We start from the raw sequence: 23,366 nt of genomic DNA on the forward strand, positions 1-23,366 counted from the left end.
GGAAACAGCATGTGTATAAAATATTCTGCAGTTAAATATGGGCCAGAAGTCAAGGGAAGATGGGGGTAGGGAGGAGACAGCCAATGTGCTTAGAAGTCCAGCCTGCTCATTATGAAAGTGCTCTCTGCTCACCTGCTACATCCAAATCAAACTGCTGCGAGTGGCGTGGGGTCTTGGAAACCAGTATTGTCTGAGCGGTGGGCAGCTGGAACCTTCTGTGCGTCTTCTCTTGTCAGAGATGAATCAATCATCTCGAAAGATGTCAGCATCTGCCCAAACCATTTTATATTAGAATAAATGGCAGATGGTGGTGTTTTTATATTTAATCAGTTCCACCAAATGCAGTTCCAGCTCTTATAAAACTAAACCATCTGCAGCGTGTAAGTGTACAGATAGAGCTAAATGTCCGCTTATTGAACCTTTTCTTTGAAAGGTAAAGCCGTGCATGCTAACATTTGTTGACATTAAGCTCAATTGGCCCTGAAATCCTTTAAAATAAAGCCTTGTGTTTTTAATAAATACTTGCATTTAATAATAGTAAATATTTATGGTCTACATGCATTTCACAGGAGCTGCATGACAGGGGTTTTTGTTGAATGCCCAGAAGAGCTTTCAACCCTTTCTGAAAACCCCTCTGTCTAAACTGCCTGAAAATATTCTCGCAGGTATTTTATTTGCTTGTGAATCATCTTTACAAGCATTTTTGCTTATCTTTACTTGGACATGAATTCTTTCAGAACAGGTTGGCTATCGCTGCCATAGTAATCAAATTGAAACATACACACACACACACACACACACATAGACTCTCACACACCCACAACACCAATATAAAATATCTTCAACAAATACATTTGTGTACGACCATCTGGGTGGGGTCTGACCAGATGTAAAATTGAATACTTATTTCAAAATGCAAGCAGATGGAACCCCCACTTTTTTGGCCACACAAAGCAACAAGCAATCTTACCACCAACCGTACTTTTTATACTTTATTCTTCCTAAAATGTGGAAGTCAAGCTCAGCAGAACTTGAGCCCTGACAGAGCAAGTCTGTTCCCATGGCAATTTTTTTTTTAACTTTGTTGTTTTGTTTGTTTGTTTGTTTTGTTTTAACTTTGGCCAGCTCCCACTTTTCAAGTCCAAATTCCTCAGCTTTGCTCCCATGTCTCTTCCTATCTTAATGAATCCTTCTCCTAGTTTCATGAACTTCTCATTCTTCAAGGAGCAACTTGAGAGACACTTCCTCTGGGATACCCCCTCCAGAGCCATCTACCATGGGTTCCCACTGCTCTTTATAGATATTTACAGATATTTGCAACTAAATACTATGATTACTTGTTTACCACCCAGTGTCTTCTATAAAAAACTGAATCCCATTTATTCTTCTTTGTATCCATCTCTTTGCAACTTCTTATGATGGAGCCTGGAACAGAGCTAGGAGGTCAACAAACCTCTGTGGAAGGAAGGAAGGAAAGGAGTAATTCCTGGCATTTGCTATATTGGAATACCATACCTGCGAGTAGTAAAAACATGCTTTATGACTCTTCCTCCAAATCAAAGGAAAGGAAGGAAAGCAAATACAAAGGGAAAAATGAAAGAAAGATAGCAGGGAGGACAATGAGATGGGGAGTGAAATCACATGTAGACACTTAGAAGACAAATAAAACTAAGACCTCCACAAAAGAATAAAATACAGTGCATCCTCAGAGCTTTGAAAAAATACATGCTTAATTAAGTAGCCTCCCATTTGTTACAACCAACTTGGATATGCATTGGGCATCTTAAATGTAATATGGCCAAAAATAGAAAATGATTAAACAGCATTCCCATGCACCCCTTTTCTTATGACCCCTCATCATCAAAGTCAGCTCCACCCCACCCAGCCCCAGCTGTCCTCCCCAGGAAATGGCCCCACCATCACCCAGCTGCTTAGACAAACACTTAAGAGCCGCACGTCCTGCCAGTGCTAGCTCCAATATATTTCTTGAATCCAGCCACTCCTCACAGCTCCACTGCCCACCTTCCCACTCTCTGCTGCCCTGGTCCTCGCAGCCTGACCAGATGCCAAGTTCCCCATCTGCCCTTCCCTGCTACCCTGGATCCCCTCATCACACTCCATTCTCTACCTAGCAGCCAGCGTGATCTTTGTAAAGCCTACATCAGATCTCGTTGCTCCCCTTCCAGTGATTTCCTAACACTTGTGAAACAGAATCCAACCTAACTGACCTACAAGGCTCCACATACGCTGTCCCCTTCCCGTTCTTCTGACATCCTCTTCTGTATTTCTTCTTGCTCCCTGAATGTCAGCTATGCTGGCTTTCTTCCCACCCGCCTCATTCCTACCACAGGGACTTTGCACGTGCTCTTTTCCCCGCTTAGAATGTTCTTCTTTGATACCTTCAGGTGGCTGCCTCCTTCTCGTATACGGGTCTCAGCTCCAACGTCACCTCCTCCAAGCAACCTCCCTCAGCCTCTCACCAGAGCTGCTCTGCCTCCCGCACTTGTCACTCCCAATCGTGTCACCTTCCTGTGTTTTCCTTAGACTATAACTGCCAGACATTACCTATTTTGTTCGATTATGTGTCTCCTCCACTGGAAATGGGTGGTTTTGTCTTCTGATTCCTTGCCATTTCCCCAACACCTAGACCTATGCCTCATCCGTGACAAGCACTCAATAAATATTACTAACTGACTGATGGATTCTTTGCACATAACCAGTATTCAGCTGTCTGTGGATGAGCAACTTAAAACTTGGGACTCTTGGAAAGTTGCTACTCCAGATTTTTTTTTAACTTCATTGTTTCATTTGTTCCAGTTTGGTAATGCTGCTGTTTTATGAAACACCAGCAATGGATTGGCTTTTATAAAGGTGGTTTTTCTGGTTACAAAGTTACAGTCTTAAGGCCATAAAATGTCCAAGGTAAGACATCAACAATAGGGTACCTTCACTGAAGGATGGCCATTGGCATCCAGAAAACCTCTGTTAGCTCGGAAGGCACGTGGCCGGCATCTGCTTGCTCCCAGGTTGTATTTCAAAATGGCAGTCTCCAAAATGTTGTCCTTGGGGCATTTTGTCCTCTATTAGCTGCAGCATCTCTTCAAAATGTCACTCTCATTTGCTCTCCAAGATGTCACTCACAGCTGTTCCAGCATCTGGGCTGTGTGGCTCTTTTTAAAGTCCTCCAGTGATCCAATTAAGACCCACCCTGAATGGGTGGGGCAACACTTCCATGGAAAGTATCCAATGAAAGGTCTTACCCACAGTTGATTGAATCACATCTCCATGGAAACACTGAACCAATGAGTTCCAACCTAATCAACACTAATATGACTGCCCCCACAAGATTGCATCAAAGAATATGGCTTTTGGTGGGACATAATATATCCAAACTAGCACACCATGGTAGAAAAATTCTAATCTGTTTCATCCTAAGTGCATCAAAAATGATATTTCATTCAAGATCTTAAAGCAGTTCTGCTGAAATTTGCCTACATAGTGCACCTTTTCTATTTTCTAAAGATATGGGCCTTTAGATTGACCCAGCCCCACGCACATAGATCAGGTGGTCTTGTAAAGAGTGTATCCTGGTGGGAAAGACAAACACATGGAAAGAGCAGCTGCTAGCCCGGGAGAAACCAGAGAATCTTTCCAGAAGTACCCTGGGGAGGGTGTCAAGAGTCTGCGGCCATATCAGGAAAGGGGAGCAGCACGTTGACGTGATGTGGAGATGGAAGATCACAGGGTGTGCTCAAGCCAGAGCCATCTCAGACCTGTGGAACTGTATCCAATTTTCCACAACAGGTCCTCCCTAGACCCCACCCCCCCACCCCCAAATGTAGATGCCTCCCCATGAATTCTACTTTTGGGTCCAGTCTGTCCGTCCAGAAGCACTCATGGAGCCACACCTCAATGCCATGACTTTGGTTTTCCATCCACGGGCATAGCGAGCTTGCCATGTGCTGTCTGACTCTGTTGTTCAGGCGGTTCCTCATGTCTACATTCATGTAGAACTTCAGACAGGAAATCTTTAAAGTAGGGTTGGTGTTAGAGAAGATGCATGTAAGAATCCCTACCTTAGTGCGGAAATCTAAAAGGTCACAAAATGTTTCCCTCATTGTCCCATCTGCCAGGAAGCTCAGAGCCATGTGAGACACTATGTCATAGTGGCAATCATCCTTCTTTTATCTCACCCATCTACTTTCTTTCTTTTTCCCCCTGTGCCAGTTTGAATGTATTGTGTCCCCCAAATGCCATTATCTTTGTGGTCTTGTGTGGGGCAGACATTTTTGGTGCTGGTTAGATTTGCTTGGAATGTGCCCCACCCAGCTGTGGGCAATGATTCTGATGAGATGTTCTCATGGAGGCGTGGCCCCACCCATTCGGGGTGGGCCTTGATCGGTGGAGCTACATAAATGAGCTGACTCGGGGGGGAGGAAGAGAGTGCAGCTGGGAGTGATGTTTTGAAGAGGAGCAAGCTTGCTAGAGAGGAACGTCCTGGGAGAAAGCCGTTTTGAGGCCGGAGCTTTGGAGCAGATGCCAGATGCCTTCCTAGCTAACAGAGGTTTTCCGGAGGCCATTGGCCATCCTCCGGTGAGGGTACCCGATTGCTGATGTGTTACCTTGGACACTTTGTGGCCTTAAGACTGTAATTGTGTAGTGAAATAAACCCCCATTTTATAAAAGCCTATTCATCTCTGGTGTTTTGCATTCTGCAGCATTAGCAAACTAGAACACCCCCCTTTAGTCATTTTTTTTTTCTATTTCCAGCTCAACTATGTTGAACCTAAAGTGTCTTTGTTCTTGTTGTTTTGGTAGATTGCTTGGCTGGTGGATTGGTTTTCTGTTTCCATGGGGAAGGGTAAGCAGCCTCAGATTATTTTGAAGAGACAATTATATAATAAAAGTTTACATTTTAAAGTAGATATTGTTTAAACAGGGTATGTGTTTTTTCAGGGATGAGGGGGTATTAAATCAATTCTCTTTGGGGAGCAGCAGTGAGAAGACTTCCTAAAGCATTGTGATTACCAGGCATATGCCCTGCAACTTCCAACCAGGAATGTCCTCCACAGCCACCAAAGGGAAGGGAAGCCAGGCAGCCTTCAGACAAATCCTTAACAGAAGAAATTCTGAACAAGGCAGGAACTTCCAAAATAAAACTTCCTCCTACTCTGAAAACAACTCTGTTCATATTGAACAGGAATGAAAATAAGGAAAGGAAAACATTTTGGTTGGGAGAAATTAGTAAATAATATGGGCATACAGATATCAGCTCATCCTGGAATCCATTGAGGATTTTTCCTTTTCTTGGCAGACAGCGGTCACTGTTGTCTTCCCAGCACCTGGACTCCCTCCCTTTTCTTGCTAATAGTCAGCCTTCATAGCTCATCCTCTTAGTCCCAGTCAAATGGGTGGATGTGCGACCCAAGACAGACCATCCAGAATCCTTCCTTGGAATTTCATGCTTGAAGAGAACAGCTCTCTTTGCTCTAATGCCCTAAATTGAGATGGTGAGCCTACAGCTGCTGCCTGCCAAGTTTCTCATTGCCTAAAGAAAGAAGCTCATCTGCAGTCCAAGTTAGAGAGAAAAGAGCAAGCTGGTGTCACTTGAAGTTCTGTCTCTTGCAACTGAAAGAAACCTGGCTAGCGTAGTCTCATTTTCCAAGTCAGAGAAGAGACTTCCAGACAGGTGAAATAATTGCCCATGATCCCAAAGCAAGGAGATTCCAAGAATCCTAACCCCCACTCTGGGCTCTTCTGTCTGTACCGTGCCATCTCCAGTTCTCCCACATGGACTTTTTGGTGACCAATGTCCTGTTTTCAGACTTCACCCCAGGAAGATGGGTGCCTGAGGTCCTCACGGTTTCTCCAGCCCCTTCATCCCTGCCCCTTCTTGCCCGAAATTCACTGCAAAGGGAAAGAATACATTGCTATCAACAGCCTCCGCAAAACTACAGAAATTGAGAATTCAGCCATTCTTTTGAGCTCTGCTTGTGGCTCACACAGCGAAGATGTTTCCATTCCTTTACTAAAGAAGAACTTAAGTTGTGAGATTTTGCATTTCTTTAAATAATGCTTTGTGTTTGCCTCTGCCCCCCTTTTGCTGAAAACTTCCCACTGCTTTGCAAAATTGATAGCCAAGACTGGCCACTCTCCTCGTGAGGAAGTTGAAAATAAGAGTCAGAGAGAAGCAGAGATATTTTTTCTCAGGTCCTCTTTGTAGCAATGGAAGGAGCCTTGTATTCAATTTCTGGCTCAGCCACCACTTACCTGCTACATCATAGAGTAAGTTACTTACTACTCTGAGCCTAAGTTTTCTTCACCCATAAAATGGAAATACTAGTACTACTTATTTTAGAGCATTATGGTGAGGATTCAATAAAATAATATATTCAAAGCACCTAACACAGGCCTTGGTAACTAGCTCATCCTCAGTTAATGTTAATTTCCTCCTCTCTCTCCTTGCCTCTGCTGATTAGGAAAAGAATGTTCCAGATGATACACTAGCCTACCTGCTCGCTGAGTACATTACATAGAATTATCGTATTTTCTCATACATAAATATACATAAGATGAATGGTGTAACCTTATTAGCATAATGAATATTCTAATTATGGCTCTAACAGTTAAGCTGGCACCAAACATTAATCCCTGGGGAATACCAATTGCCAAGGATATAATCACCAACCTGTGATAGGGTGTACAGAAAGGGTTGAACTTGTGAAATCAAGGAGCCATCACACTTTTCAAAGTACAAGAGGAAATCTGTTGCAATAGAGCATTAACACATGCACACACTGTCCTTTTCCTATCATACCACTCTGATACCATTTCTGTTTTAACAGATAATGGCACTGGAATGATAGATAAGGTGAACATCATTAATTTAACCAGTACCACTGATGGAAGATTTACAGCAGACTACATGTTGGCTACAAACTTTACCCTCATTTCTAAAACAGCAAACCTAGAAGGATTTTTTAGTAGAACATTCACATTTTGTACATGGGGGTCGGAGGTCTAGAGAGGTTAGTTAATCATCATTGTAACCAAAACAAAAGGTAACATTTGAGTGTTTTTTTTTTCTTATGGGCAAGCCCTTCCATAACTGTTTGCAAGGATTATAGTTGTAGCTATTACCCCATATTACACGATGACTAATGTTCAGCAAAAGTTGCACAGCTAAAAATTGGGGGAGCCAGGATCTAAGTTTCTGTCACCTGCTGGAAGAGGGTAGACTTGTCAACGCATCCTACTTGTCCAAACAAACGTGCTCAGGTCTACGGTCGGGAAACTGAGTGGAGCCCAGGTCTACCAGATGCCCAAATCTATTTCTTAACCATAGTATGTCTAGAGTTCAGCAATTAATTTGACATAAATTTCTTACCATATTTCTTCAAAATAAGAGAGAGAAATATAGACTCAGCTGGTTGCATAACTAAATTCAAAGAGTGCAGAAGAAAGAATTTCTAAGCCATAGGAAGATCTTCTCCCTGGCACAGACATCTGTCCTCAGTCCTGCCAGGATCTGGATTTTGGTCAATAAGTCAGATGGGAACAAAGAAGGTCATGGCTTAGGTTTATGAGACATGAAGTCAGACAGGAGGACACTCAACAGATGGGGACGTTGGGTTGAAAGGAAATTGACAATGACATCAAATTCCAACTGTGTGCCAGATAGTGTGATATCTGTGATGTTTCATTTAAACATCATACAAGTGCAAGAAAGCTAAACTTAGGGCTCTGTGGTTAGGTTAAAGAGATGGAGAGGAGAAGAAAACCTCCTAGTTTTACCATGGTTCCTGTGGAAAAGTCCTAGGATATTGGCTCAGCCCTAGAGGCAATGGGCGTCAGAAAGCCTTTGATCTGCAGTGGCCCTGAATCCAGGGACTTTGGAGGGAGGAAACATAAGAGATTCAAATTGAGATCAGGGTCATCCTGGTGACCCTGTGCCAGAAAGCCAGTCTCTTTCCAGTGGGCTGCACAGGTCCTTAAGGACCTTCTCCTATAGTGAGGAGAAAACTGTTAGACAGAATTGAGTTTTACATGGATCACTCTGACCCAAATGTGGAGAAAGGATAGGAGGTTAGCGAAACTGAAGGCTGAGAGATGCATTAGGTAATTTGGACAAGAAATCCAACAAGGAGGCAATGCCTGAGCTCCAAAAGATGTCAAATTGATTAGAAATACTAAGTGATTCCTGATAGAGGTAAGGAAAATCCTGGAAACTGACTCAGGCAACTGACTAATTTAAAAAAAAAAAAAAGGAAAAAGATCAATCTGAAAAGCTGACACATAATCATTGGAGTCTCCTTTATAAGGACTCATCTTTTATGCTATCAATGACAATTGATACATGGAGTATTGCACTTTAATTCAACACCTCTCTGCTACATTCTTATATATTTTATGTATATTTACATTCAAAATCCTTCCAGAAGAAAAGGAAAGTGGAGGAGGAGATGCAGAGGAGGGGTACGTCTACACAATTGATTTCCCAAGTTCATCATGAGTGTGAGGAGGCTGCCTGCCACTTTAGCAGGTCACGCCACGTGCTGAGCCCTAAGTATGAAGGAAACGTTGATCAACCAGCGTGTGCAAGGGACCATGGAACCCATCAATGAAATCGTAAGCAGCCACATGCCATGTCTTTATTCTGCTACCGGAAGGTAACCCTCTCCAACTTTGGAGACCCTGTGGGGTACGGCAGCTGCCAGCCAAAGCTTGTGTCTTATTTGTCTTTTCAAGTGAGAGGGCTCATAGCCACAGAAGTTAAAAAGACATTTCTCTGTCTGCTATGTTCTTGGCTTTCCCCAAATCCAAAATCAATCCTGCCATTGATTCGTCTTTTCACTGATTTATTCATTATTTATTCAATAAATATAATTGACAGGTGGAAACACTGACTCTGTCCCAAGCTCCGGACACGAGCACGTGGCCCAGGATTGGACACAGGGCACTACATTCCCACGGTGGTTGGTGCAGGACTGGACACAATCAGAGGGGATCAGAGCTCAGCTGGGACATGTGCCAGAACCATCCGGAAACAGAGGCTCACTTTCTGCAGGGTCTGGGAGAATATAAGCCTGGAACAACCGGGAGCTACAGCAAGTGAATGGCCTGAGAGCAAAGTGGAAATCAGAGCCAAGAGACACAGAGGGAAAACCAGGTCCTGATGATACCATATCAACCCCAGTTCTCCATGCCTGCATCCCCTGATCATTTTAATTAAGGGAAATAACCTAGCCCTTCTCTACCACACTGTTGTTGTTGTTTGTTGTTGATGCTGTTTTTAATTTTAAGCCTGCTTGAATTTCCTGTCACTCGCAACTGAAAGTTTCCCAGTTCAGGTCTCACCCATGTAAGGGTACAAGGATCCCACTCACATCATACCTTTTTGGACTTGAGAACATGCCATTTGGTATTTTTTTTCTACTAATGCCTTCTCTAATATATCCTTAGCTCCTCAACTAGGCTGTAAGGGCAAAGGCTTAATTTTATGTTCTTTAATAATTCCCCCAGTGTCTTGTATGGTACTGAGTAATCAATGTTCAATAAATATGAATTTCTGTTTGGTTACTTTGTGGCATAAGTTTGGATACTCTGCTTTCATTGATTGAAAATGTTCATGAAACAACCCATATTCAGGCCCCACCCCACTTCTCCCCCAATATTCCTCAAAATAATGCTATTCATTCGTTCAATCAGTGCACATTTTCTTGAGCACTTTCCATGTGTCAGGCATTGGTTCTGGGTACAGGGAACACAGGGGTCAATATGACAAGACTCCTGTGCTTGTAGTCTTGTTGGAGAGGAGTATAGCCAAGGAAGCAAAGAATTGTGCTCAGTGTGAGAAAGACCACAATGAAAGGAAGAAGGGACCATGGGAGCTGAAAGAGGCAGCAGCCAAGTCTGTAGTTTTGAAACTCGCTTCCACTTGGTTTCCCATGCGGTATTAGAAAATGAATAGAAGTGTAAGATTGTTGGAACTGTAAGGAGGATGAAAGAGTTGATAACTACAAGAAAAAAGTACATATCACTTGTATAAAGGAACATATATTTAAGTCCATCTGTCATGGTCTCCAAGGAAATATTGCAATATAAGATAGGTCTAAAAATACAAGAAAAATGTAAGCACTCACATAGCGTCATAAATAGATTTGACAAATGTTTATAGAATTGACAATTTGTTGCCAGAAGCTATAAATTTGGCTCCCTTCAAATTTTAATTTGAAAGCCTACGAATGCAGGTGAAAACGTCGACAGTGTATTTCCAAAATGACAGAGTCCTCTGACCACAGAAGTTTATAACCTTAGCCTCTGTTTTAGTTTGCTAAAGTTGCCAAAATGCAATATACCAGAAATGGACTGGCTTTCAACAATGGGCATTTATTAGCTTACAAATTTACAGTTCTGAGGCCATGAAAATGTCCAAATCAAAGCATTGACAGGACAATACCTGCTTCCTGAAGAGAGGCTGTTGGCGATCTGGGGCTCCTCGGCCACGTGGCCAGGCACACGGCGGTGTCTGCTGGTCCTACTCTCCTGGGTTTCGCGGCTTTCGTCTTCTGCCTGCTCCATCTGGGGCTTTCTTTCTGAGCTTCTGTGTGTTTCTCTCTTTTAGCTTCTGTGGCTTTTCTATCTCAGCTTCTCTGGCTTTTTTCCTCTCTATCTTCTGTCTTTCTCTGTGTTTCCATCTCCATAGTCATCCCATTTTTGTAGGACTCCAGCAAGAGGATTGAGACACACTGTTAAGTTGTCACATCTCAAGATCCTACTCACAATATGTCTACACCCACATGAATGGATTACGTTCAAAACATGATCTTTTCTGGGGTACATAACAACTTCAGATTGCCACAGCCTCTAAGCTGCTCTGTGAACAAAGTTTAAAGGAATCCATCTTGATAGGCTGTGTCCCCACTCTGAAATCCGATAGTCAATTCATTCAACCAATATTTATGCAGTGCCTTTATAGGTTAAGACGATAAGAATGTAACCATTTTTGTTCCCAGAACTTAGAGCCTGGTGGCAAATCAAAGCAGGAACAGCTCTTGATCATCTATATGTACTAAGCACTCTACATGAATTTATCAGTCATGCATAATGCTACAGCCTTGGTGATCTACAGCCTCCTAATGTGGTTAATGTGCCTAGATTTGTGCTGTACACGTGCAATATCTGCCTACCTAACATGCATGACCTCTACTTTTGGAGGGAGGATCCATGCTTTACCTTTAGGAATCCCCCTCAACCCTCTCAGTCTTTATGATTTGGGTGGGACTGACTCTGGGAATGGACATGGTCCATCAATCTGGCCACAGTGACCAGGTCAGGGGACAACATGACCCACTACTGGCCAGTGGAAACTAACATGCATCAGCCCATACTCCCAGAGAAAAATAGGAAACCCAAGTTGTCTTTCTACCAGTAGATCTGAGCTGGGAGCATGTAAGCCTTCAGCCACCTAGAGCCACCACATGGAGAATGCCCACCTGACTTTGAAGCCACCCAAGTTATTAAGAGGCCAAAGGCAGGGACAAGGGAAGCAGTGATTTCATTTGAACCATTTTTCCAGCTCTTCCCATGTGAGCCAGTTAGTTCTACTCTAACTTCAGTTTCAATTAAATTCATGTAACTTTCAATTGCATGAACCAATCAACGCCCTTCTTTGATTTAAGCTATAGAAAATAATTTTTGTCTGTTGTAACCAAAATATCTTATATAACTAGGTGTTGAATTCACTCTACTCTGCCTATTTCATTAGGGCAAGATCCCTGTACTTTCTTCGGTAGCTTCCACTGGGCCTGGCACAGTGCTCCTGGGGGGACTGACTCAGTAAACACTCACTGAGTGAATGAATAACACAGATTTTGACTTTACAAGGTAGTTCACTGAGAAGGATCAACACTTTTGTCCAAGGTTATCCAGCAAAGGGGCATTAGTGACTGAGGATGGAGAGCCAGAAATCAGAGTTGATCCTGGCTTTCTAAGTTCTCCCAGAGCAGACTCGGGGAAACTAATAGTTTTGAATAAAACTCACAGGAGAATGATTAAAGCAGATGGTAATTTCCTAATAACCGTAATAGCTTCCAGTCATTGGACAGTTACTATGAGGCAGCAATTAAGTTACATCCTTTACACATCTTATCTCTATTGCCATATCATAGACTCAGAAAAAAAAAATATCCTCCATCCATCTTCACTTTCGGGGAAGGTCATTGACAGCCAAGGAGGCTTTATAAGCAGATGGCCACCTAATGCAGCATAAGCTGCAGGGTCCTTCATTGCCTGCATCCCTTCCAAAGCCCTGCAGGGTCTCCTCCCAGAGGTGGGGAGGAAGAAGCATCTTCAGCCCCACACCGGAAGTGGGGAGCTCTGCCCCAGCTTAAGGGTCCCCCTCTCTGTCCTGGGGGTGGTCCAAGCAAGGGAACCATGTCTGCCAGCTGCCACTTCCCAGCCCACAGCAACAACTGCCCCCCTGGGCATCTGGACCTTTCTCTCACCCTAAGAGAAAGAGCGGGGCAGATCTCTGCTCCATGTTTAGGGCTGCCACAGTGCATTCTTAACACCACCTCACCAACAATGGTTAGGGTTAGGGGGCTGGGAAGGTGCACACACCTGGCTGAGCTGGACCAGCTGCTAAAGCAGTGCTGCAGAAGCCCATGCCTAGAGAGATCAGAGTGCTGAAGTTATCCACGTTTATCTCAGGGAAAGTGACAATGCCTGAACAACAAACTGCCAAGGCAGTGACAGATGTGCCACTACCAGCAAAGAGTCCTGCAGCAGAGAGACTTTTCTAAACTCTCAATAATACAAAACCATGTTCAGTTGACCAGGTTAGAGGAAAGACTGCATCATCTTTCTACTCGCTCCAAAGCAAATATTATTACAAAGTTATTGTCATATGAATAGACCATCAAAGAGTGCATGGCCAAAAACTCTACGGGAGGAAAGGTATTATAAGAGGTGTGTCAGGCAGTTAACTAAGAGGATTATATTCCTTTCCTGGGTTTTGTCCTGCTAGTAATATTTGTCAGCTTTTTAAATTTGCAACGCTTGCAATTTTTTCCTCATTTTGGGTAAATGTTAACATCCATAACTCATTTTGCATTCATAATTATGCATTCATTTTTTTTTAAAGAGAGCACCCAGATCCACCCCTGGCTTTGAGAGAAACTGACATAACAAAAACAGTCCTCATTTCCTATTGTCTTCCTTATTTGTTGACTCGAGACTGCTGGAATGATTAACGGTTCTTTGGATAACATTCATTAGGTTTAACCTAATAAGATTCACAGAGACATGAAACACAGGTCGAGTAACTTGAATATATCCCTGGGAGTGGCAAGGGGATGAGATACCATGACAGATGACAGAGGTGCAGAATCAGAAGTAGAATTGCCCAAAGAGAAGTTTAGTCTAGTCCATGGTTTGGTAAAGGATCTGTCCTGAGGATTAGGATCTTCTCCCACCTATGGCCCCACTTCTTAGTGGCTGATGGCATGTCCAGTCTCCAAGGAATCAAGAGGTAATGGGTGGCTGGCATTCCCGAGTCCTCCCTCTCCCCACGCCACACCCCACACCCCAACCCTGACCCGGGTCTGGCTTGCTCTCCTCCCCTGACATCAGCCACCGGCCTGTCCTCGCTGTTGCTCCAGCAGGGCTCCCAGTCCCAGCCTTGGCATTTCCCAATCCCTCCTCCCTCCTGTGCTGAGCTGGCAAACTGAAGCCACCGCAATCCTCCTGGCCTTCAAGTTTAATTCCACTAATCCCCTCCAGATAACCCTCACCCTGCTCCCTCTGATCTTCCTGATGATTTTCCAAGGCTGGTCTGCTTTTAAATTCTGCTGTGGCCTGTCTGAGTAATGCCCTTTCTGTCCCACTCTTCAAAATCGCTTCCCCCCTTGACCCCAGCAGGGAAGCTGGAGAGTGTCCCCCCTCCCTTCTCTCCCTCTGTTTCAGGCCACCAGTCATCACCCAGAGTTAGGTCCCACTTCATCTTTCTACTCCCTACTGAAGAATTAATCCTTTGTCTTAATTTGCCAAGGCTGCTATGACCAATACCACACCATAGGTTCACGTAAGAAACAGGAATTTACTGTCTCCTAGTTTTGGAAGTCCCAAACCAAGGCATCGGCAAGGCCGTGCTTTCTCCCCAAAGTTGGTAATGTTCTGCTGCTGGCTTGCTGAGATCCTTGGGGTTCGTTTGCTTGTGCTCTGCCTCCCGTGACACGGTGAGGTCCCCAGTTTCCTCCTGTGTGGTTTTCTCTGACCAACTGCAACCGAATCTCTTCGGCTTATAGAGAACTCCAGTAATAACTAAGTCCCACCCTCCTTCAGTTAGGCCACTCCTAAATAAGATCTTAGAAGACCCTATTCACAATTGAGTCCTTAACTGATAACAGATCTTCAGAGGGTCCTATGGACAAACAGGCCCACCCCACAGGGTCAGAGATTAAGATTAAGAATCCATAGTTTTCACCTGTGTTGGACATGATTCCATCTACCGCATCCCTCAAACAGAGACTGCTGTCAAACCAGAGAATTTGGCATAAATAAAAATACTTAATCAATTACTTAAATGTCTCAAGGAGGGAGAATCTGTAAACCAGGCTGTGCTTGAACGGTGAACACCACAGGCCTGCTTTGAAGTGACCCGCCTGAACCTGAGCACCCTTGGGAGAGGGCCAGGCTTGGGCACCTGTCTGGATGCCCTCTCGCTGCGCCATCGACGTCTCTGAGAGAAGCTGCCCATTAGATCCACCTGCTGCGAAACTCCTCCTGAGTGCACTCAGCAGCTGCCAAAAGAGTGAGCACCGGGCCGCTCCGTCCCAGACATCTCCCTGCCACGCCTGCCTGCTGAGCACCTGCCTGGACCAAAGTTCCTTTCATGCAAGGCACGGGTGCCCAGTCTTCTCCACTGCAAAGCAAGGAATCGCCACGTGCCGACGTTCTGAGTGTCCTGGAGCCTGAGTGCAGGGGACTGATAAAACGGACAGGGCGCCAGCAGGGAGAGGCAGGGCTGGGTCATGGAAAGAGAGATCTCCCTCTTCGTGGAGTATTCCTTCTTTCTTTTTTTGCCTCTGCCAGGCTGTGCTCTACAGGGTATTGAAGGCAGCATCAGATCCTCTCTGGCCTCCACCATTATGAGCACATCAGTGAGGGTCAGTCTGGAGGATTACAGACAGATCCTTCTGGAAGGCTCAGGATGCCATGGAAGGAGGCCAAGCACCATGGGAAGAGGTAGGAAGGGGACAAGAGGGACGGTGGTCGTGTCAAAGAATGAAAGGCTGGAGTGGCCCTGGAATACTACAGAGAGCAAATGAAAGCTGAGAGGGAAGGGAGCTTATTTTGCAAGTCTCATCACCACCCTTTCTGTACATGAGTCACCTATGCATAAAAAGGAAGCAAGACTGACCACTCCTTTTTGTGCCCACACTCTACCCTAACCCCACTTCTCTCTGTCTCATGAACAATTCATTGCACTTTTATTTTGCATAACCAGCTCTCTACTACTGGCTAGCTCTGTGACCGGTGAACACTGAAATTAGGAAAGTCATTTAACAATTTAAAAGACACTCATTAAAGAGAACATGATGGAGAATCAGCAAATATTTTCATTCATAGGCAAGGTATGGTTTTGAAATATAATAAGTGCATATTTATTTTTAAGAGGAAAGTCTGTTAAAAGAAGAAAGCATTCCCCCAGGGATTTGGAAGGCAATAACACATGACCTTTCTCTGCCTCCCTTTTTACACCTTTTCTAAAGAAATTTAATAATTATGTTGCTGCTAAATGCACAGTTTTCATTATAAGGTCTGGCCACAAAAATTCAATCAAGAGACACTGAAAAGTAACCTGCTCCCCTTTAGAAAATATATTACACTGCTACCTCTGTAATGAGCAGAAGTGTGAATGTAAGAGAAAAAACTTGTTGAGATCACAGTTACATGAAGTGCCTTATCCAAGTTTTTCTGGTAAACAAATTATAGAAATCATTTTTCATCCAAGGTCAAGATTAATGTAATAAACCGAAGTCAAATATGACATGGAAAATTCAGATATGCTGATGCTAGATAAACAAACTGAGCCAACTTGAATTTTAACCAAAGAAAACAAGGAATAAATGATAATGAAGGAAATCTGTGTAACTTCTATGATTGTACTCACATTATAAAAGACCACAAGTACACTTTTGCATGTGATGTGATTCACATTGAAACTGATAATGAATATATTTCTGTAGTTTATATAATTATATTAAGCTGTTGCCCTTCCCAATCATGTTATTTTTATTTTAGTGTAATAATCATCTCAATCTACTCAAAGATCTTAACTTCATTAACTGAACTTATAGAATGTTCCTGAAAATTGTATCAAGAATATGACATTTTTTAGCACCACCTGATGGCACAAAAGAGAGATGAGAATGGACCTAAATATTTCAGCCAAGGAAAAGTAATTTTTTCATACTCACATATTCCTTTTACAACATTTTGAGGATTTTGGCATTTTATTATGGAATTGAAAATTTTGAGGGGATTTTCATATAAAATCTACCAAAATTGTACTTATATAGAAATTAAAATAAACCCATGTGAGTATAAGAATTCACAAATCCCATCATATTTCTTCATTTTGAAACTTATTGGATAATATAAGTTATAAATTATTTATAAAGACAAATAAAATCACATATTTAACCAAAATTCTTGAATTGCTAAGAGACATAAGCCAAGAGAGATTACCAAAATATCCCACTTGACACAGGGCAAAACTACTTTCCAAAATTTGAATTTTTCTATACTTTAAACTCAAACACTTAAAAATATGATGGAGATGTCCAGTTTTAATACCAAAGAGTAAAGAAGATATTTCAACCTTTTACATGAACCTTTTACTTTTACAAGTAACAAGAATCTATCTTTGACTTTGACAAAACTCAGAGACATGTAACCCCAATCACAATATATGAGGAATGGGACCTAAATATGTGCTGGGTAAGCAGGAAAGTGGGTGCCATGGCTGCAAATTTTAGAGAAAGCTAGAAGGTAACTGTTCCAAAGAAGCAGCATACTTTGAGGAGCATACTAACTCCCTTGTTTGGAACAACAAAAATAGGCATGGTAAGAGACTCTCCCAGAGAACCTCTCTTGTTGCTCAGATGTGGCCTCTCTCTCTAAGCCAACTCAGCAGGTGAACTCACTGCCCTCCCCCTATGTGGTACATGGAAAAATCAGGAAGCTGGGGTGGCTTGGAGCTTTGCCCCTGAAAAAAGCATGTTCTTAAATGGAAGCCATTTCTGTGGGTGTGAAAAGGTAAATAGGATTTTTTGATGCTGTTACTTCAGTTAAGGTGTGGCCCAGCTCAATCAGGACAGGTCTCAATCCTACTTCAGAAGCCTTACAGCATGGGCCACAGTGTGATAGAAAGCCAGAGCAAACAGCCAGAAGCCGGAGTCAACAGAACCAGAAGAGAAAGGAGAAGACACTGCCATGCACCTTGCCATGTGACATATATTGTTCTAGTTTGCCAATGCTGCTGTTTTACAAAATACCAGAAATGGATTGGCTTTTATAAAGGTGGTTTATTTGGTTACAAAGATACAGTCTTAAGGCCATGAAGGTCCAAGGTAAGGCATCAACAAGGGGTACCTTCACTGGAGAAAGGCCACTGGCATCCAGAAAACCTCTGGTAGCTGGGAAGGCATGTGGCTGGCATCTGCTTGGTCACAGGTTGTGTTTCAAAATGGTGTTCTCCAAAGAGTTGCTCTTAGCTGCAGCTGCTCTTCAAAATGTCACTGTCAGTTGCTCTTGAGGCATATGTCCTCTCTTAGCTTCTCTTGGAGCAAAAGTCTGCTTTCAATGGCTGTCTTCAAACTGTCTCTCATCTGCAGCTCTTCTCTCAGCGCCTGTGCATTCTTCAAAGTGTCCCTCTTGGCTGTAGCAAGCTCAGTCCTTCTGTCTGAGCTTATATAGTGCTCTAGTAAACTAATCAAGGCCCACGCTGAATGAGCAGGGTCATACATCCATGGAAAGTATCCAGTCAGAGTTAATATCTACAGTTGGGTGGGTCGCATCTCCATGGAAACACTCAAAGAATTCCAATCTAATCAACACCAATACTTCTGCCCACATAAGATTGCATTAAAGATGATGTGTAAATATATATATACGTATGCTTGTATATGTGTATCAACCCAAAAGCCAACATCGTGTTTAACAGAGAAAACTAGGAGTATTTCCAATTCAGTCAGGGAAAAGATAAGAATATCTATTATCACAACTATTGACATTGTTCTAGAGGTCCCAGCCCTCCCAATTAGATAAGAGAAATATATATGAAGTATAAAAATTGGAAAGAGAAACTCATATCTTATGACCTTTAACTTAGAAAAGACCAAGGAATCATTGAAAAACTATCACAAGCAATTATTTTAGTAAGACAGATGCTTGCAAACTTAATGTAGAGAAATCAATTGGCTTTACAAATAATGACCAATTTCATGAGATTCAATATACTGCTATGAACCAAGCTCACTCTGGGAATATAATTCAAGTGAAAATAGCAAATTGCTAAACTATGCTACAATTTGTGCCCCATCCCCACCAAATAAACAAACAAACAAACAAACAAACAAAAACCCACAATGCAGCTGTATATAAACATATATCTCTGGAAGATGACATTAAAAACTCCTAATGTTGATTGCCTCTTGGTGGTAAAACCGTTTAGGTGGGGGTCAGGTGGAGTGTAACTGGGTTTCGCTTATAGGGTAACTAGCCTTGGAGGGTAACTAGCCAGGTGGAGAGCCTTTTCTGCTAGTGGGAGCACATACCTGGAAGGAGCAGGTGCAAAGGGGTCAGGGCAGCACTTAATATTTTAGACCTGACAATGCCAGTGTTTCTCATTTTGCGGTTAGTTCTGAAGGCTTCCTATCTTTGGAGACTTAAATGCTCGCAAAACTTCTGTGTTTTAAAACTTCTATCTTGGAAACTGTTGAGAAAAGTAATCACCATTCTAATCATCATTCTTTTATAACAACATTTAAAGTTGTTTTAACCACGCATTTCTATGTTGTTTTTAACCACATGATGCTTTACAATCATGAACTTGGCAATTGTCGTTTCTATCGTATAGCATTTTGCCTCCTCCAGATCAGAGGTGGGGTGGCTGAGTGGTTTAGAGTACAGCATTCGTCTGCACATTTCCCAGGAGCCAGACTGCCAGGCTGACACCCCAGCTCTAGCACTTACCAGCTGGTGACCCTGAAGAAACTTCTCCTCTCCATGCCTTGGATCTCTCATCTGCAAAATGAAAAGGACCACAGAATCTACCTTATAAGGCAGCCGTGAGAGTTGAATGAGTTCATTCTTGTAGAACACTAAATGAGCACCCTGCTCATGGCAAGTCCTACCAAAGCACAGATACGATTTTTTTTTTTTTTTCAGATTTTGTGTCTCATTTCAGTTTATTTGAAAACTGGAGTGCTCCCACAAATGGTTCTGCTGAGGATTGGTGAGCCTACATTGTAGGGTTCACTTTCAGTCCCAATTCCCTATTTGTGGTTTCTCTGTGTGGAAAGGTAAGACTGAAAAGGAAAGGACTTGTATTCTACTTCTCAGTTCAACACAAATGGAACCCACAGCTTCTTAGAGACTTCTCTTATTTTAAAACTCTCCTTCTCAAAACCAAAAAATCACTTCTTGCTAATGTTGGGCCAGTGAGGCAGTAGATCATTTAGCAAAATTATTTGTCCCCTTAGAAGAATCATAGTGATTTATATAGAGAAAATTAGGCTATCACAATACAGAGTAAACTGTGGTAGGTTGAATTACGTACCCCAACATGGACATGTTCTTCGTCTCAACCTGCTTTCCTGTGGGTGCGGACCCTTTGTAAACAGGAGCTCTTGGAGATGAGCTTCTTAGTTAAGGTGTGGCCCAACCAAATGAGGGTGGTTTTTAATCCACGTTACTGGATGCCTTATAAAGAGAAGAAAACAGAAGTCAGAGGTCAAGAAGGGCACAGGAAGAAACCGGAAGTCAGCAGAATCTGAAAGAGCGATGATGGGAGAGGGCAGCACCATGTGATGGGGGGCAGAGACGCAAGGCCAAGGAACCCCAAGGACGGCTGGCAGCCAGCACCAGAACACTGCAGACCCTGGGGGAAAGGGAGTGTGGAGAGCCGTCTCCCGGGACGGGCATAGCGCATGCGCTGTAAACCTGCTCCAAAGTCCCCCCGCCCATCGAGTGGTGCCAAGATGGCGCCCACATCCTGCTTCCGGCTTCTGATGTATGTAACCACCCGCTGTATTCACCAATCATGCTTGTGTGCGTGGCGTTAGCCCATTGGATACACGCAAGGTTTATAAGAAAGTTCCCGGGCAGAGCTCGGGGAGACAGCCCACAAGGAGCCGTACCTGACGGCCGCATCGAGGTTGTTCTCCCCCGAGGTGTCTCGCCCCGGGTGGAACCTGTAAAGATGATGATTGCCTAGTCTCATTAAAAGTTTATCTGCTTTACCACCGCGAGTCCTGAGTGATCACAAGTGCTCCGGGTAAGACGTTGTCCGCACCCTCTCTCCCCTTATCTCTCTGGTCCCCATCGCCGGCCGACCGAGGACTCGAGGCGGGGCGGAGAGGCGCCGGACAAGTGGTGGCCCGTACGGGGAACTCATTCGCGTTCCCCTCGACCCGACGGAGACGTGCTCCCGGGATCCGTGGTTTGACCTCCGCGACTGATCACCGCGAGAAGGTAAGCACCCCCTTTTTTCGTGCGAGGACTAGGGCCCGTGGGCGTTCAGGTAGCCCCGGGGACTCGGAAGAGCTCTCCGAGTGATTAAGAGATAGTGCCGACTGCAAGCATGGGGCAGTCTGGGAGTTCACCCCTATTAACCCCCTTAAAGACCCTTTTGAAGCAGCGGGGTATCTCAGTTAAGAAAAGTTCTCTCCAACGATTTCTTGATGATGTGGCCACTTTTGCCCCCTGGTTTCCTTGTTCTGGCAGCCTTAATCTGCCCTCTTGGATGAAACTTGGTCGTGATATAGACCGAGCGCGCCAAACGGGTGTCTGTTTGGACCCGATTCTAGTCCTTATATGGGAGACTGTTAAGGGCCATATCGCTCCCTCCACGTCACAGTGGAAAGGCCCTGACCCGGTGCTCGGCTGGGCCGGAGGCTCTGTTTGTGTTTTTCCCCAGGAACCAGGACGTCAACCGGTGTGGGTTCCGGAAAGACTGGTGGGAACCGTGGCATCACCTGGGGAGGCCGGGGAGCAGCTGTCAGAAACGCCAACGAATATACGGCCTGGGCCATTGGACCAAGCCTCCGGCCTTCAGGGACTTGAGAACATTAGGGAATTGAAGCCTGTTAGTTTCGACCTTTCCACACTGGGCGAGACTGTAAAAAATCTGTGGGACCAAGTCACCTCTTGGTTCTCTTGGCCCAATTTGACTAATTGAATTCTCTTGATGGTGGGACTATTGGTGGGATTAGTCATTGTTAAATCTTTGCTAGAACGCCTGTTTCAAGCGCGGCAGTACCGTGTTACCACTATGATGGCTATGTCCTCCACCTTTGATACCCCCAACAGCGACCATTCTGATGGCCATACCCCATCCTGGCCGCCTCGGGCGGGGCACTCGGGAGCGAGGTTTGTAGCTAAGCGCGCAGCTGTGTCCCGGGTATAACGGGCGACGCCAGCAGTCATAATTTTTGTCTCAGGTAGGTCCCTAAGGCAGAGTCATAGTTGTGGCCAGACTTGACTCTAGCCAATGCATAGGGACGCCTAGTGACGCCTCCGACTCTGGTTAATGCTATCCCTGCCCCCGCCTTTGTCCCCCAGTTGCAAGGCAAAGCACTGCAGGGAGAGTCATGTTGTTTCCAGCTCACGGACTCTCCTGTCTCCATATGAGGTGAGCATTCTGGTCGGTGCTAGAGGCTCCGCCGCTAAATGGCTGAGACCTAGTCCAGACTCCCCAAAGCACCGGAACAAATTGTGAGCCATCTGGGTTCACGGGAGCACACTCATCACTGGGGACACTGGGTCGATATAAATAATAAAGGGGGAGATGTGGAGAGCCGTCTCCCGGGACGGGCATAGCGCATGCGCTGTAAACCTGCTCCAAAGTCCCCCCGCCCATCGAGTGGTGCCAAGATGGCGCCCACATCCTGCTTCCGGCTTCTGATGTATGTAACCACCCGCTGTATTCACCAATCATGCTTGTGTGCGTGGCGTTAGCCCATTGGATACACGCAAGGTTTATAAGAAAGTTCCCGGGCAGAGCTCGGGGAGACAGCCCACAAGGAGCCGCGCCTGACGGCCGCATCGAGGTTGTTCTCCCCCGAGGTGTCTCGCCCCGGGTGGAACCTGTAAAGATGATGATTGCCTAGTCTCATTAAAAGTTTATCTGCTTTACCACCGCGAGTCCTGAGTGATCACAAGTGCTCCGGGTAAGACGTTGTCCGCACCCTCTCTCCCCTTATCTCTCTGGTCCCCATCGCCGGCCGACCGAGGACTCGAGGCGGGGCGGAGAGGCGCCGGACAAGGGAGCTTTGATGAGATCATGATTTTGGACTTCTTCTAGCCTCAAAAGCATGAGACAATAAGATAAATACCTGTTGGTAAGCCAAAACCAGTTTGTGTTATTTGTGATAATAGCTTTGGCAAACTAAGACAGTGAACTTTTGTAGAGATTCTGAAAATCCCATCCTGATCTCCAAGATAGACATTAAGTTACAAGCTACAGTAGCATTTTCTTCTTCCACCACTAATTTCTTGGTGTTAAAAATTTTTTAAAGGTGAGACCAAGGAAATAAAACTCTGAGACGTTAACTGATTCTTCCATGAGCACATATTAAGTCTCTCTTCTGTGCCAGGCAATAGTGCTAAATGTAGAGTACACGAAAAGGGATGTCAGAGTTCATTTTTTGAGCAATTTGGTTTAGTGCTTCCCCTAATGGGCCAATAGTCAATGTTTTAAGATGCTACATGAAAGAGGGTTTAATTTTGTGTCATAGTTGTTCTAGTTTGCTAATGCTGCCAGAATGCAAAACACCAGAGATGGATTGGCTTTTATAAAGGCAGATTTATTTGGTTACACAGTTACAGTCTTAAGGCCATAAAGTGTTCAAGGTAACACATCAGCAATCGGGTACCTTCACTGGAGGATGGCCAATGGTGTCCAGAAAATCTCTGTTAGCTGGGAAGGCACATGGCTGGCGTCTGCTCCAGAGTTCTGGTTTCAAAATGGCTTTCTCCCAAGACATTCCTCTCCAGGCTGAAGTTCCTCAAAAATGTCACTCTTAGTTGCACTTGGGGTATCTGTCCTCTCTCAGCTTCTCTGGAGCAAGAGTCTGCTT

General features: G+C 44.3%; 1 long non-coding RNA gene across 2 annotated transcripts in view; it reads right to left on the reverse strand.

The window, feature by feature from the left end:
* Nucleotides 1-19,262: 19,262 nt before the first annotated feature.
* LOC119516362 overlaps nucleotides 19,263-23,366 on the reverse strand; it is a 35,777-nt gene continuing 31,673 nt past the window's right edge. For both annotated transcript variants that reach the window (XR_005213282.1, XR_005213283.1), the window contains exons 2-3: nucleotides 19,847-19,989; nucleotides 19,263-19,311 (exon numbers count right to left, since the gene is read on the reverse strand). This is a non-coding gene — a long non-coding RNA (uncharacterized LOC119516362). The remainder of the gene's footprint in view (nucleotides 19,312-19,846; nucleotides 19,990-23,366) is intronic.

Source organism: Choloepus didactylus, chromosome 20 (assembly GCF_015220235.1).
Source record: "Choloepus didactylus isolate mChoDid1 chromosome 20, mChoDid1.pri, whole genome shotgun sequence".
Classification (NCBI taxonomy): Eukaryota; Metazoa; Chordata; class Mammalia; order Pilosa; family Megalonychidae; genus Choloepus; species Choloepus didactylus.